At 34.0% G+C, this 15,154-nt stretch overlaps 1 long non-coding RNA gene across 1 annotated transcript in view; it reads left to right on the top strand.

Annotated features, from left to right (window-relative positions):
* Nucleotides 1-15,154, top strand: part of LOC116280599 (uncharacterized) — a 136,406-nt gene that overhangs the window by 12,557 nt on the left and 108,695 nt on the right. Inside the window, exon 2 of the long non-coding RNA XR_012073132.1 lies at nt 13,933-13,991. This is a non-coding gene — a long non-coding RNA (uncharacterized lncRNA). The remainder of the gene's footprint in view (nt 1-13,932; nt 13,992-15,154) is intronic.

Raw genomic sequence — 15,154 nt, forward strand, 5'->3', positions numbered from 1 at the left:
CAAATGGAGAATTTTACTCTTTGTGCATAAAACTCTCAGTCTTACCTTTTGGGATAAGAGTGGAGTCTCAATAATTTAAGACATGTAGGAAATCAGGATATCCAACTAATAAGTCAGTTGATTTCATTTGCAGAGGACAATTTAAATGGGATATATTTGAAATACTTGATTTAAATAGTTGATTGTATATTGAAAATAAGGTCATAATTTTAGTATTTTAATTTCCTCATATTAAAGTTTAGCTAATGATACTATCCTAAATGCATCTACTTTTATAATAATTCTTCTATGCATAAAATTTTATATGTAAAATTTTTCCCAAACTGATCTGTATTGTAATAAGGTCTGTGGTTTTGCTACTGCTATAAAAACTAGGAGTCTTAATATTCATTATGGTGTATAATGAAAATATTAGAATAAAGTTGGTAATAGTTCTTTAGAGTTGGTATCAAAATAGGTTTTAAATAATTCTGCTATATATTGCTGCTGATTGCATAATATGGATCACAAGATCCAAAATGTTAATTAGTTCTGTACTATTTGCTCATGTGAGATTGACAACTTAATTGGCTGTCTTCAGTGTGTACTATGTCAATCACAGTATTTACAATCCAGTTTTCTTACACTAGCTTATTGTCAAGTGAAACAAACTTGTATATTTCTGTCTAAGATTGATTCTTTTGTAATGGCCAATCACAACATGATTTTCCTTAGAGCGTCCTTATTTCTTGGTTCAGTCAAAAGATACAAAGCGCTATTGACTAGAAAATGGCTTGAGCTCCAAACTTGTAATTGAACAAGAGAGATTTTAAAGGAAAATATGGACAGATAGAGGCATTAGAAAATTCACACTTCTGTTGTTCTCCCATACCAGTGGTTTCTCAGAGAAGTCCTGTGTTAAGTAGAAAAGAAATTTGTAGAAGAGAAAAATAAGCGTGACCTATATAAATTGATGAATTTGCTGCTCAGCAGAAGTGATAATACTGTCTTTCCAGACTGGGTTATTTTGGGAGAAAGAATACCAGTGCAAATATTTAAATCTGAACTTCCTTTAGTTCTCATAGCTCGCTAACTAGTGGCACAGGTTAAATGATATAAAGATATGCCTTTGGTTGACAAATTTTAAATCCTTAAAATTTTAATACAGTGGAATTGGCTTGATAGGCCTGATAAAAATCAGAATAACTTATTAATGTCTTCCTAGTTAGGAAGGTACAGGGAACCTTTCCAGGAATGATCCATATGCATGATACTATGTTGGATAAACAGTGGAAATAGTCAAATACATTTTTTGACTGTTCAGGGATCACATAGAAGTGACTTTCTAGTTTATAACACCAGGATAACTTTCATCAATTATGGAAAAGTCAAATATACACATTTCCAAATACTCATAAACCATGGGCTTGGGTATTCATGTGTGTGTGTAGTTATGGAGAAAAGAATGTCCATTTTTTTTGTAGTGTAGATTTGAAACTAAAGATGACCCACAGTCTGTTTTTCATAATAACAGCTTTATTGAAATATAATTTACATACCATAAAATTCATGCTTTTGAAACATATAACTCAGATATTCACAGAGTTGTACAACCATTGCCGCTAATTTTAAAACATTTCATCACCCTAGAAAAGAACTCCTGTACCCATTAACAGCCACAAATTCCTCCTCCCCCATGCTCTGGCAAAAGCTATTCTATTTTCTGTTTCTGAAATTTCATATAAATGGAATCATACAATATATGCCCATTTTTGTCTTTTTTTTCACTTCACATAATGTTTTCAAAGTTCATTTATGTTATAACATGTATCAGTACTTCATTTATTTTTATGACTGAATGATATCATATTTCTATATATACCATTTTGTTTAGTGATTCACCAGTTGACAGGCATTTGGGTCGGTTCCTCCTTTTGGCTATTGTGAATAATGTTGTTATAATATTCGTGTACAGATTTTTTGTGTGGACATGTTTTTAAGTTCTCTTGCATATATATACCTATGAATGAAATTGCTAGGTCATTAAGTTACTTTTCATTCAACATTTTAACTTAACTGCCAAACTGTTTTCCAAACCAGCTGTACCAGTTTACATTTATAGCAATGTATTGAGGGTTACAATTTCTCCACATCCTAGCAAACACTGTCTATTTTCTGTCTTTTGTAAGTTGGCCATCCTACTGAGTGTGAAGTTGTATCTCATTGTGTTTCTGTTTGCATTTCCCAAGTGACTAATGATGCTGAACATTTTTTTCACATGCTTAGTGACCACTTTTCTATCTACTTTGGAGAAATGTCTATTCACATCTTTTTTCCTATTTTTAATTATGGTTTTTTTTATTATTGTAAGAATTCTTTATATTTTATAAATACAAATCCATTCTCAGGTGTATGATTTATCTGGTGTCCTTTGTCAGATATAGTTTTTTCCCCCACTTACTTGAAGATTTTTTTTTAATTGAATTATAGTCATTTTACAATGTTGTGTCAATTTCCAATGTAGAGCACAATTTTTCATTTATCCATGAACATACATATATTGTTGCATTTTTTTTGCTGTGAGCTACCACAAGATCTTGTATTTATTTCCCTGTGCTGTACAGTGTAATCTTGTTTATCTGTTCTACATATGCCTGCCAGTATCTACAAATTTCAAACTCCCAGTGAGTTGAAGATATTTTTTGAAGCACAAAAGTTTTTTTTTAAATACAATAATTCATTATCTTTAATACTCTCTGAGAGGCAAGTGAAAAGCAATAATGGTTTTGTTAATTAAAAATATTGAGATATAGTTGTATAATATTATATAAATTTCAGGTGTACAACATAGTGCTTCACAATTTTTAAAGGTTATACTCTATTTATAGTTATAAAATATTGGCTATATTCCTTATGCTGTATATGTATCCTATAACTGGAAATTTGGATCTTTTGATCCCTTTCACTCATTTTGCCCCCACCCCTGCCTCTGGCAGCCACCAATCTCTTCTCTATACCTACGAGTTTGATTTCTTTTTTTAGATTCCACAAATAAGTCAGATCATACAATATTTTTTTCTCATCTGACTTAATTTGCTTAGCACAGTGCCCTCATGGTCCATCCATGTTGTCACAAATGGCAAGATTTCCTTTTTTTAATGGCTGAATAATATGTGTATATATAAATGTGAGATATACATATCACATTTTCATTATCCATTCATCCATCAGTGGACATTTAGGTTGTTTTATGTCCTGGCTATTGTAAATAATACTGCAGTGAACATGGAGGTACAGATATGTTTTGAAGATAATTGTTTCTTTCAGGTAAATACCTAGAAGTGAAATGGCTGGATTATATAATAGTTCTATTTTTAATTTTTTGAGGAATCTCCATACTGTTTGCCATAGTGGCTACACCAATTTACATTCTCACCAACTGTGCCAGAGGCTTCCCTTTTTTCCACATCCTTGCCAGCATGCATTCTCTTGTTTTTTTGATAATAACCATTCTAACAGGTGTGAAATGATGTCTCATTGTGGTTTTGATTTGCATTTCCCTAATAATTAGTGATGCTGAACATCTTTTCATGTGCCATCTGTATAATTTCTGTGGAAAAATGTTCACATCCTCTGCCTATTTTTAAATCAGGTTGTTTCTGTTGAGTTATATGAGTCCTTTATATATTTTGAACATTAACCTCTTATCAGATATATTATTTGCAAATATTTTATCCCATTTTATAGGTTTCCTTTTCCTTTTATTGGTTTCTTTAGCTGTGCAGAAGCTTTTTAGTTTGATGTAGTCCCATTTGATTATTTTTGCTTTTGTTGCCTTTCCTTTTGGTGTCAAAGCCAAAAAATGATCACCAAGACTGATGTCAAGCTGCTTACTCCCCTTGTTTTCGTCTAGGAGTTTTGTGCTTTCAGGTCTTACATTCAAATATTTAATCCATTTTGAGTTGATTTCTGTGTATAGTATAAGACTGCAGTCCAATTTCATTCTTTTGTATGTGACCAGTTTTCCCAGCATCATTTATGGAAGAGGATTTCCTTTACCCATTGAATACTCTTGTCTCTTTTCTCACAAATTAATTGATTGTTTATGTGTCAGTTTATTTGTGGATTTTCTGTTCTGTTAAATTCATCTGTGTGTCTGTCTTTATGCCAATATATACTGTTTTGATTACTATAGCTTTGCAATGTAGTTTGAAATGGGAAAGCATAATGCCTCCAGCTTTGTTGTTCTGTCTCAAAATTGCTTTGGCTATTCAGGGTCTTTTGTGTCCATATAAATTTTATGATTGATTGTTCTATTTCTATGAAAATGCCATTGGAATTTTGATAGGAATTGCATTGACTCTTCAGATTTCTTTGGGTAGTATCAACATTTTAACAATATTAATTCTTCCAACCCATTAACACAGAATATTTTTCCATTTATTTCTGTCATCTTCAGTTTCTTTCATCAGTGTCATTTAGTTTTCAGTGTACAGATTTTTTACCTCCTTGGTCTAGGAATTTATTTATTTTGATGCAATTGTAAATGGGATTTTTTAAACTTCTCTTTCTGATAGTTTGTTATTAGTTTATACAAATGCAACTGATTTTTTGTATACTGATTTTATAATCTGCAACCTTACTGAATTTACTAATTCTGTTCAGTGGAATCTTCAGGCTTTTCTATATATACTATCATGTTATTTGCAAATAGAAACAGTTTTACTCCCTCCTTTCCAATTTGGATGCCTTTTATTTTCTTGCATAATTGCTCTGGCTATACTTCTAAACTATGTTGAATAAAATTGGTGAAAGTAAGCAGCCTTGTCTTTTTCCTGACCTTAGAGGAAAACTTTCATCTCTTCACCATTGAGTATCAGCTTTTTGTATATGGTCTTTATTATATTGAGCTACATTCCCTCTATACTCAATTTGTTGAGAGTTTTTTTTTTAATCATGAATGTTACATTGAATTTTGTCAAATGCCTTTTCTCCTTGAGAAGATCATAGGATTTTTATCCTTCATTTTGTTAATGTTCTGTACCACATTGATTTGTGGATGTTGAACTGGTCTTACATCCCTGATAAAAGTTTTTACTTTTGATGAAGTTCAGTTTATCTAGTTTACCCTTGGACAATGCAAGGGTTAATGTTTGTATAACTTATATCTGGCCCTCTGTATCTGTGGTCCCTCCACATTCTTGGATTCAACAAAGCATATACTGTGTGGTATTGTAGTGTTTGCTATTGAGATTTATCTATATATAAGTGAACCCACACAGTTCAAGACTGTGTTGAATTGTTCAAGGGTTAACTGTACAATTTTACCTTACTGCTTGAGCTTTTGGAGTCATATCTAAGGTTCACATTGTCAAATCCAAGATCACAAAGTTTTTTTATGTTTTTCTCTTAAAAGTGTTACCCACTTCTACATTTAGGTTGGTTCATTTTGAGTTAACTTTTATATGTGATATAAGGTGGGGGTCCAATTTTATTAGTTTGCATCTGGATATCTAGTTGTTCCAGCATTAATTCTTAAAAAGACAAATTCATTTCCCATTGAATTATTTTTGCACTTTTTTCAAAAATCAATTGACTATAAATGTAAGGGTTTATATCTACACTCTGAATTCCATTTCATTGATCTATATGTCTGTTCTCAAGCCAGTACAACACTATCCTGATTACTATAGCTTTTTTTATCAAGGTATATTCAGAATATAGTTTTATAGTAAGTATTTTTAAGTCTTCTTTTAAAGTAGTTTTAGGTTCATAACATAATTGAGAGGAAGGTACAGAAATTTTCCCTATAACCACTGCCTATACACATGTATAACCATCCCTATTATCAACACCAGAGTCATCAGAATGGTACCTTTGTTACCAAAGATAAAACCATATTAACACATTATAATCACTTAAAGTCCATAATTTATCTTAAATTTAACTCTCAGTATTATATATAATATGGATTTTGACAAATGTATATTGACATATATCATCATTATAACCACATAGAGTATATTCATTCCCCTGAAAGTCTCTGTGTTCTGTATATTTATCCCCTTGTTCCACCACCAGCAACCACTAATGTTTTTATTTTCTCCGTAGTTTTGCCGTTTCTAGATCATACAGCATATAACCTTTTCAAACTGTCTTCTTTTACTTGGTAATATTCATTTTAAGTTTCTTTCATGTCTTTCCATGGATTAATGGTCATTTCATTTTAGCGCTCAATAATATTCTGTCATTTGGATGTACCATACTTTGTTTAGCCGTTCACCTACTGAAGGATATCTTGGTTACTTTTAAGTTCTGGCAGTTAAAAATAAAACTGCTTTAATCATCTGTGTGTAGTTTTTTGTGTGGATGTAAGTTTTCATATTCTTTGGGTAAATACCAAGGAATGTAACTGTTGGATCCTATGGTAGAAGTATGTTTAGTTCTGGAACAAAGCACCAAAGTGTCGTCCAAAGTGGCTGTACCATTTTGCATTCCTACCAGCAGTGAATGACAATTCCCACTGCTCCAAATCCTTGCCAACATTTAGTGTTGCCAGTGTTCTGGATTTTGACCATTCTAATAAGTATTAGTAACTCATTGTTTTAATTTGCATTTTCCTGATGACATATGATGTGGTACTGGAACATCTTATCATGTGCTTATTTTCCATCTGTAACTTTGGTGAGTTGTTAATGTCTTTGGTCCATTTTTTAATTGGGTTGTTTGTTTTCTTATAGTTGAGTCCTTTGTATATTTTGGATAACTGTCCTTTGTCAAGTGCACCTTTTGCACATATTTTCTCTCAGTCTGTGACTTGTCTTCTCATTCTCAGTTTTTTTACAGAGCAGAAGTTTTTAATTTTAGTGAAGACCACTTCTCAGTGTTAACTGACATGCTTTACTGTTTCATTTCATGTCTCATGATCTTTTGTTGAAAACTGGACATTTTCAATAATATGTGGTTACTCTCGAAATCAGATTCTCCTCTCCCCCCTTTACAAAGTTTTGTTGTTTTTCTGTTTTTCCAGAACTAATTCTGTACTCTTTGTTATATGAAGCCACTGACATCTCTGTTTAGGTGATTCAGTGGCCAGCTGATGATTGGTTAGAGATTTCCTTAAATATATTGAATCAGTAATTCTCCCAGTCTTTGATAAGCGGCCTTGTGTGCATGTTGAGACATACTTTCAATGCTCTGGCAATTTTCACTATGTCTTAACTTTCACTTCCTGATTATGCAGAGCTGTAGATGAGAGGTGAAGACCTTTTCAAGTCTTTCCTCAGCACTCACACAGCCCTGAGTACAGTCTTTTCTTGAGTATAGCCCTGCATATGTGGGTCACCTTCTAAGTATCCAGGAATATGTCAGAACTTTTCAAAGCCCCTTACAGACATCTAATCTCTAATTTTTCCTTTTACTTTTTCTGGTCAGTCTCTTGTTTGCCCCAACTGTTATCACTGCCTAAGGCAGCTGCAGCCTTGAAGAATTGCTCCTAATCATTTTAGACAAATACTTTCAAATAAAGGTCTGCTCTCACTGAGCAAGTTCTGAGTCAGGTCAAATAAATACAAGTTCTAAGAGTGGTGGTCTTCAGGGAGCTGTCAGACAGATCAACTAACAATAATTGTCTGGAAATGGGACTTCATGGGGAGCTCTAAATCCATTATGCTAAGCTGATGGCTTTCACAGTAGATTGCAAGGCTGTTGGTTTTCGAGGATTTCACAGAGGTGGTAAGAGCAGATGGGAATAGAAAGTTAAAACACCACAAAGCTCACTGCTTTTTACCAAGATTCAGCCAGTTTTCCTGAATGAATGGTTCCTTGGATTACTGCAAGCCATTGGTTAGTTTTCAGTTTTGAAACTATGAAACTCAGGATTTTGAAACTTTCCTATTGTTCAAATTAATTCTCTGAAAAAAGAGTTTTTTGGAGATCATTGTAGTAAAACTGCAGGTTACAAAATCAACATACAAAAATCTTGTACATTTCTGTACACTAACAATTATCTAGCAGAAAGAGAAACTAAGAAAATAATTCCATTTACAATTGCAACAAAAATGAATGAAATACGGAGGAATAAATTTAACGAAGAAGGTGAAAGATCTGTATATTGAAAACAATAGGACATTGCTGAAAAAAATTGAAGACACAAAGAAATGGGAAAATATTTCATGCCCATGGTTGGAAGAATTAACAATGTTGAAATGCCATTACAACCTAAAGCAATCTATAGATTAATGCAATTCCTATCAAAATCCCAATAACATTTTTCATAGAAATAGAACAAAAAAATCCTAAATTCATATGAACCCACAAAAGACCCTGGATAACCAAAGTGATCCTGAACAAAGCTGATGGTATCACATTCTCTGATTTCAAATTATACCACAAAACTATGGTCATCAAAACAGCATGATATTGGCAGAAAAACAGACAGACGTGGAACAGAATTGAGAGCCCAGAAATAAACCCACAAATCTATGGACAATTAATTTATGACAAAGGAGCAAAAACATGCAACGGAGAAAGGATAGTCTCTTCAATAAATGGTGTTGGGAAAACTGGACAGACACATACAAAAAAAATAAAAGAATCTAGACCATTATCTTACATAATACACAAAAATCAACACAAAATGGATTATAGACTTGAATGTAAGATCTGAAACCACAAAATTCCTAGAAGAAAATATAGGCAGTATGGTCTTTGACATTGGTCTCAGCAATATTTTTCTGTATATGTTTCCTCAGACAAGGTAAACAAAAGCAAAAATAAACAAATTGGACTACATTAAACTAAAAAGCTTCTGCACAGTGAGGGGAACTATCAACAAAGTGAAAAGACAACCTACTGAATAAGATAAGATGTGCAAATCATATTTCTGGTAAGGGGTTAATATCCAAAATATGTAAGAAACTCATGTAAATCAGCAAAAAAACAACCTGGTTTAAAAATGGACAGGGAATCTGAATAGACATTTTTCCAAAGAAGACATACAGATGGCCAACGGGCATATACAAAGATGGTCAAAATCATTAATAATCTAGGAAATGCAAATCAAGACTGCAATAAGATATTACCTTATGCTCATTAGAATGGCTGTTATCCAAAAAGCAGGAAATAGCAAATGTTGGAGAGGATGTGGAAAAGAGTACCCTTGTAAACTGTTGATGGGAATCTAAAGTTGTGCACCCTTTATGGCAAACAGTATGGAAATTCTTTGAAAATTAAGAGTAAAAGTACTATAGGATCCAGCTATTTCACTTCTGGGTATTTGAAGAATGCAAAAACATTAATTTGAAAAGAGTATTTTCATTGCAGCATTATTTAAAATAGCCAGGATATGTAAACAACCTAAGTACCAATTGATGGATGAATGGATAAAGAAGATGTGGTATATATAGGATGGATACTACTCAGCAATAAAAAAGATGAAGTCTTGCCATTTGCAACAATATGATTGAAACTTGAGGGTATTATGCTAAGTGAAATAAGTCACATGGAGAAAGACAAATCCCATATGATTTCACTCATATGGAATATAAAAAATTTACAAAATGAACAAACCAAACAAAAACAAACATGTAGATACATGGAAAAGAGTAGTGTTTACCAGAGGGGAAGAGGGATGGTGAGAGGGAAAAATGGGTAAAAGGGTCAACTGTATGGTGGTGGATGGAAACTAAACTTTTTGTGGTGAGCATGCAGTAGTATATACAGAAGTTGAAATAAAATGTTGTACACGTTAAATGTATAATGTTACAAACTATAATTACCTTGATAAAATAAAAAAATTAAATGGATGTTTTTGTGGAGTAAGAACTGGATGACTTGGAGAAAAGATGGGAATGATGTGCTCTTCACTGTAGACATTTTTGTGCTTTTGAATGTTGTATACAAAGTACTATCATTTATTTTTTAGCTAAAACATAAATAAAATACTATTATTATTTTGCTGTTTTTACTTTTTGTTTCTATTATTGGTTGTTATCTATGATAGCCAAATTAAAAAATAATTATTTTGCACATGACATGATTATCAGTTTAAATGCCATGACAATAAATCTACTCAATTAAAATTAAGTTATAGGATCATGTACAATACATATATTTTTATGTCACAAATATAATTTATTATCATGTGTTGTTGTAGAAGACACAAAAATGTTCTTACATTCAATATAATCTGTTTGTTTATATCTTTTTTCCTCTCTTTTCCATCCACATATTTTCTAGAGAAACAGGCACTGCTGGTCTGATGTACACCAGGGACTACTAAGAATCTAGCCTCCACCAGACAAATAAACACTGTAGTCTCTTTACTCAGATTGGTTCCTATAGTTATTAGAGCTACCCCAAAATATTCTGCTTTATCTTCTCCACTCCATTTGAAGCCAAGTGCATCCATGTGACTTTGACCAATGAAATGTCAGGAGAAGTGATGTGTGCTACTTCTAGTCAGAAGCTTTAAGTATCACATTCCCTTCTTCCTCCCTCAGTGACTGTGGAAACATGTCAAGATGGTGATTCAGTTAACTGGATCTCTGAATGATCATCAAGAGTGCATCATGCCTGCTGACATGTAGTATGAATCAGAAATAGACTTTCATTGTTTTAACCCACTGTGACTTGCAGGTTGTTTGTTATGCCAGCATAACCTTACCTGTCCTTACTGATACAAGTTAAAATCTCAGCTGTTCAACAGCTATTAAGTGGCTTTGTGATTTATATTGCAAATTGGTCCCAAGTAGAAGACACAAAGTAGAATTATTTTGTCCCACTTTCCCCTGTTATTAATTAATGAGAATGAAGAAATTGAGGCTCAAGGCTATACAACTACTCGGTGGGTGAGCAAAGACTAGAAGCCAGTTCCTCTTCTGTGTCAATCCAGTGCTTCAATACTGTATTAAGTATATTTAATTACCTTTCTAATACTAAATAAGAAGTGTCAGAGTCTTTGTTCTGAGAAAGATTGAGGCAAGCAACTTTTCACTCCTTAGTTTTAGTGATTCTGGAAGTTTGACAATTAAAGTCTGCCTGGGAGCAGTGGGGACATCAGTCTATTTATCTCCACATCTTACAAGTCACCAACATTAGTCAGATTTTTTTTTAGGTTGCACAGTTATTAGCATAATTTTCAAACATATGTTTCCATTTGCTATTTGAGAAAGTGAAGTTCCAGTGTTGTCAACTTGTTGAACTTCAAATTCTAGATGTCAGGGAACACATCAAAACCTAATTCAGAAAAGACAGAGATGATGCTTCTTGTGTCAAAAGTTGTTTAAAGTCATTAGATATACTGCAATTCTCTTTGAAGAGTTCAACTTGCTCCCTTCTCTAAGATGACATCTTGGAGTCATTCTATTTCAACCAAAAAAATAAAAACTCTTGTAAATATGTTTTTGCTTATTACTTAAAACATTACAAATTATATTAGATCATTTTTAATAATGTGATATACTGGTTGTTATTTTAATCATTTATTTGTACTTAATTGATGTGCTGTGGTATTGTATTCATTGTGTCATATGTTTGATCCTACATCAGGTTAAATGTGACCAAATATTACACCAGGTATTACAAATGAATGCTTGTTTTCAGTAAACTATAAACAACATAGGAATAGTATACTGCTTCCAAAGTATAAGATTGGTAACTAAGTGAAATGAGTAAAGTTTACAAAAGTTAAGATTGCATTTCTAGGTGATACCTGCCTGAATATGGAGACTAGTTCATTCTGTAGTCAAGTAAATATTTGAGTGCCTATAATACTCCAAGCACAGTTCTTGACCTGGGAATAGATCTGAGAATAAAACAAAAATCCTTTGTTTTAGTGGAATAAACAGGAAATAGTGGAATAAACAGGAAATACACAAATAAGTAAATTAGAATATAAAATAAGGTAGTGATAAATGCTAAAAAGAAAATTATAGCAAGATACGGGGCTAGAGAAGAGTTGTTACTATTAGAGAGGGTTGTTTTTTAGGAAGCCATACTCGGGCAGGGCATTTATGTAGGGAGGGGATGAGCCATGTGATTACCTGGGGGAAGATTGTTTCAAGAAGTAGTTCCAGTAAATATAAAGATTCTAAGGTAGGAGAGTGTTGGAGACTTGCAAAGAGGCCAACAAAGTGTCATGAGCAAGCAGAAAAATGGTAGGAAATGGGAGTGAGAATTTATCTGAAACCAGGTAAGGTAGGATCTAATAGGCCACAGTAGAGATTTAGGATTTTATTCTGTGTGTCAGAAAACTACATCAGGGTGTCCAGGAGCTTGGTGGCATGACATAATTTCCATTTTAAAATACTTTCTCTGGTTACTGTGGGGAGAACTGGCTGTTGATTTACCAGAAAAAAACCAAAGAATTCTTGGGGCTTCAAGTGATGAGTCCAGGAGGCAGATGGAGATGACTTGGATTAGGTTGGGGCAGGATATTATTTAAATGTATTTCTATCAGAATTCATTTGATGGATTGGAAGAAAACTTATAAGAAACAGGGAAGAACCAATGGTGACGTCAAGGTTTTTTAACTTGAGATGCTTTACAGCAATAACTGCTGTGATAAGACTCTCTAGGGAAAGAGCATGTTTGGCAAGGGGCAGGGGAATGAATTAAGAGCTCAGTTATGGATTTACTAGGATGGAAATGCCCATTAGACATCAGAATAAAATATGAAGATTCCGAGGAGAGGTTCATTCTGGAGATAGAAATCTGGGAGTCATCAGCATATAGAATGTGTTGAAGGCCACTGGGATGGATGAAATCATGTAAGAGTAAGGGACATGATAGCATTTCAAGGTTGGGGAGATGGAGAGGCTCCAGCAGAGAAGACTGAGAGGTAGCAACCACATGAGTAAGAAAAAAATCAGGAGAATATGGTATACTGAATTCCAAGTTAAAAATAAAAAAGATTTAGAAGAGGAGGAAGAGAGAGTGGTGAACTTTATCAAATGATGCTGAGAGTTTGAGCTAAGAGAGTGAAATGGAAAGGGGTGAGGGTAGAGAGATGAGACTGGGTCTAGCTGTGATCGATATTATAGCATGCTTTTATGATATCAAAGATACAGAGAAGAGGAGGAAGTGATGATGTAATGAGGGAAAAGAGAGAGGAGATAATTCCATGAGAAAAGTCCTTGATTAGGAAGAGCTGGGACCCAGTGTGTGAGAGAAGTTGGCCCATATAGAACATGGACAGAGGATACATTGAATCAGTGTGGAGGCAGTGCATGCAGGGTTACGGATGCTTGTGAATTGGCACATCTGGTGGAGAGGATGAAGAAGAGCTCTTCTGATTGATTGATTGATTGATTGATTGATGAAACAGGAAGGAAGGTCATCAGCTCTGAGAAAACAGTTTACTTCTCTGTCTTCCTCCGCAGACTTTTGTGAGAGTTAGGGATCATGTTTTCCCTATCTATATATTAGCATCTGACCCAGTGCCTGGCACACATTAAGTACCTCATAAAGGATTATAAAATGCAAATGAATAATGTTTAAAAATTACTTTTGGCTTCACCTTTTCTTGTTTTAATTGAAATAGAGCTGATTTACAATATTGTGTTAGTTTCTGATGTACAGCATAGTGATTCAGTTGTATACATATTTGGCTGCACCTTTTCTTAATACGTAATTTGAATATGTATTTATATTTATATATAATATGTATTTATATTAATGTTTATTTTATTGGAGTAGAGTTAAAGATAGAAGGCTGATTGTGAATATCTTACCTCAGTGCCAGGCTCTCCTGAGCTGGCATTTGTTTTATTTTAGAAATTGAAGTTTATTGATTCTCTCAGGCTCATTAGAGACTATGTGTAGGCAAAACATACAATAAAATATGTCCAAATAGCCAGCATTTCTCCTTTTCTGCTAAGATAAATTTCTAAGTGACTGATAATATTGTCAGTGATGATCCTAACTTGTAAAAATATATTAACAATTTTCCAGGTGAAAGGTGACATGAAATGTGAGAATTTCGGCTGTTTTGAGAGGAATCTCCGGAAAGAGTGAGTAGCAAGGAATCACTATATATATTTTTCTATGTTGACTTCTTTGAGATTTCTCTCACAAAGTTTTCTGAATCTCAACACTTGACATTTCAGTCTGGATAATCCTTTGTTGTGAGGATTGTGGGGAGGGTCGGGAGCTGTTCTGAGCATTGTAGGATGTTTCGTGCTATCTTTGGCATCTGTCCACTAAATGGCAGTAGCACCGCTATCCCAAGTGTGACAACTATCAACGTCTCTAGACATTGCCAAATGTTCCCTGTAGTCAGGGTAGGGGGTGGGGAAGAAGATTGCCCTGGTTTGAGAACCACTACTGAAAAGAACAGAAAAAGTTGCCCCACGCTTTTGACTCATTTATTCTAGAAACAGATTATTCTTCTGAGGACAGTTGTGGCATTTTTATCTAATGAGAGTGTAGCTATGAAGATATTATCACAGGAATGGCAATTGAGACTGTAAATTCCCACTTCACATTCACAGAATACCTTGATCCTGGATACAATACAAAACATTCAAAGCTAAATACACATCAGTTAGCATGGAGCCAAAAGCTGTCATGTGGAAGAGAAACTCAATTGCCAGAAGTGTATTTCTGGAAGGCAGGAAGGCAGACCTGTGACCCATGGTGCTAATTATAGACAGACATAGTTTGATTCCTGATAAGCGTGATGGTTATGATGATTAGCAGTGTCTAAAAATGGAATAGGTGGCCCCAGAGTTTCTTTTCCATTGTCAATCAAGCTCAAATCACATGGTAACATTTAAGGAATATCACAGAAAGAATTAAAGCATTGGTTGGATTTGAGATTCCATTCAATCCTGTGAGTCCAGAAAGATCAGGAGGGCCATTGAACACCCAAAATGAAGTTACATCGGAAAAAAATCATCAAAAACGAAAGGCCAAGGAGCAGTAATGGGAAACAGCAAAGTTAAATTGGTGTTCTAATGAGGAAGGCATTCATCTTCAGCAGGAATAGCTCAGGAAGGAGGGATGCGAGAATTCAAATGTACAAGAGTCCTCACTTTGAGATTCTCTGAGACTCTGGCCTTGTGACTTGAGGGAGTTCTTTGAATTGTCTTGATGGTGGCTAAGGACCCCCCCATTAAATCCATCCCCATTTCTTGATGGCAACTTCTACCACTTTCAGGAGTTCGTAAAATGG

Source organism: Vicugna pacos, chromosome 5, assembly GCF_048564905.1.
Source record: "Vicugna pacos chromosome 5, VicPac4, whole genome shotgun sequence".
In the NCBI taxonomy this organism is placed as follows: Eukaryota; Metazoa; Chordata; class Mammalia; order Artiodactyla; family Camelidae; genus Vicugna; species Vicugna pacos.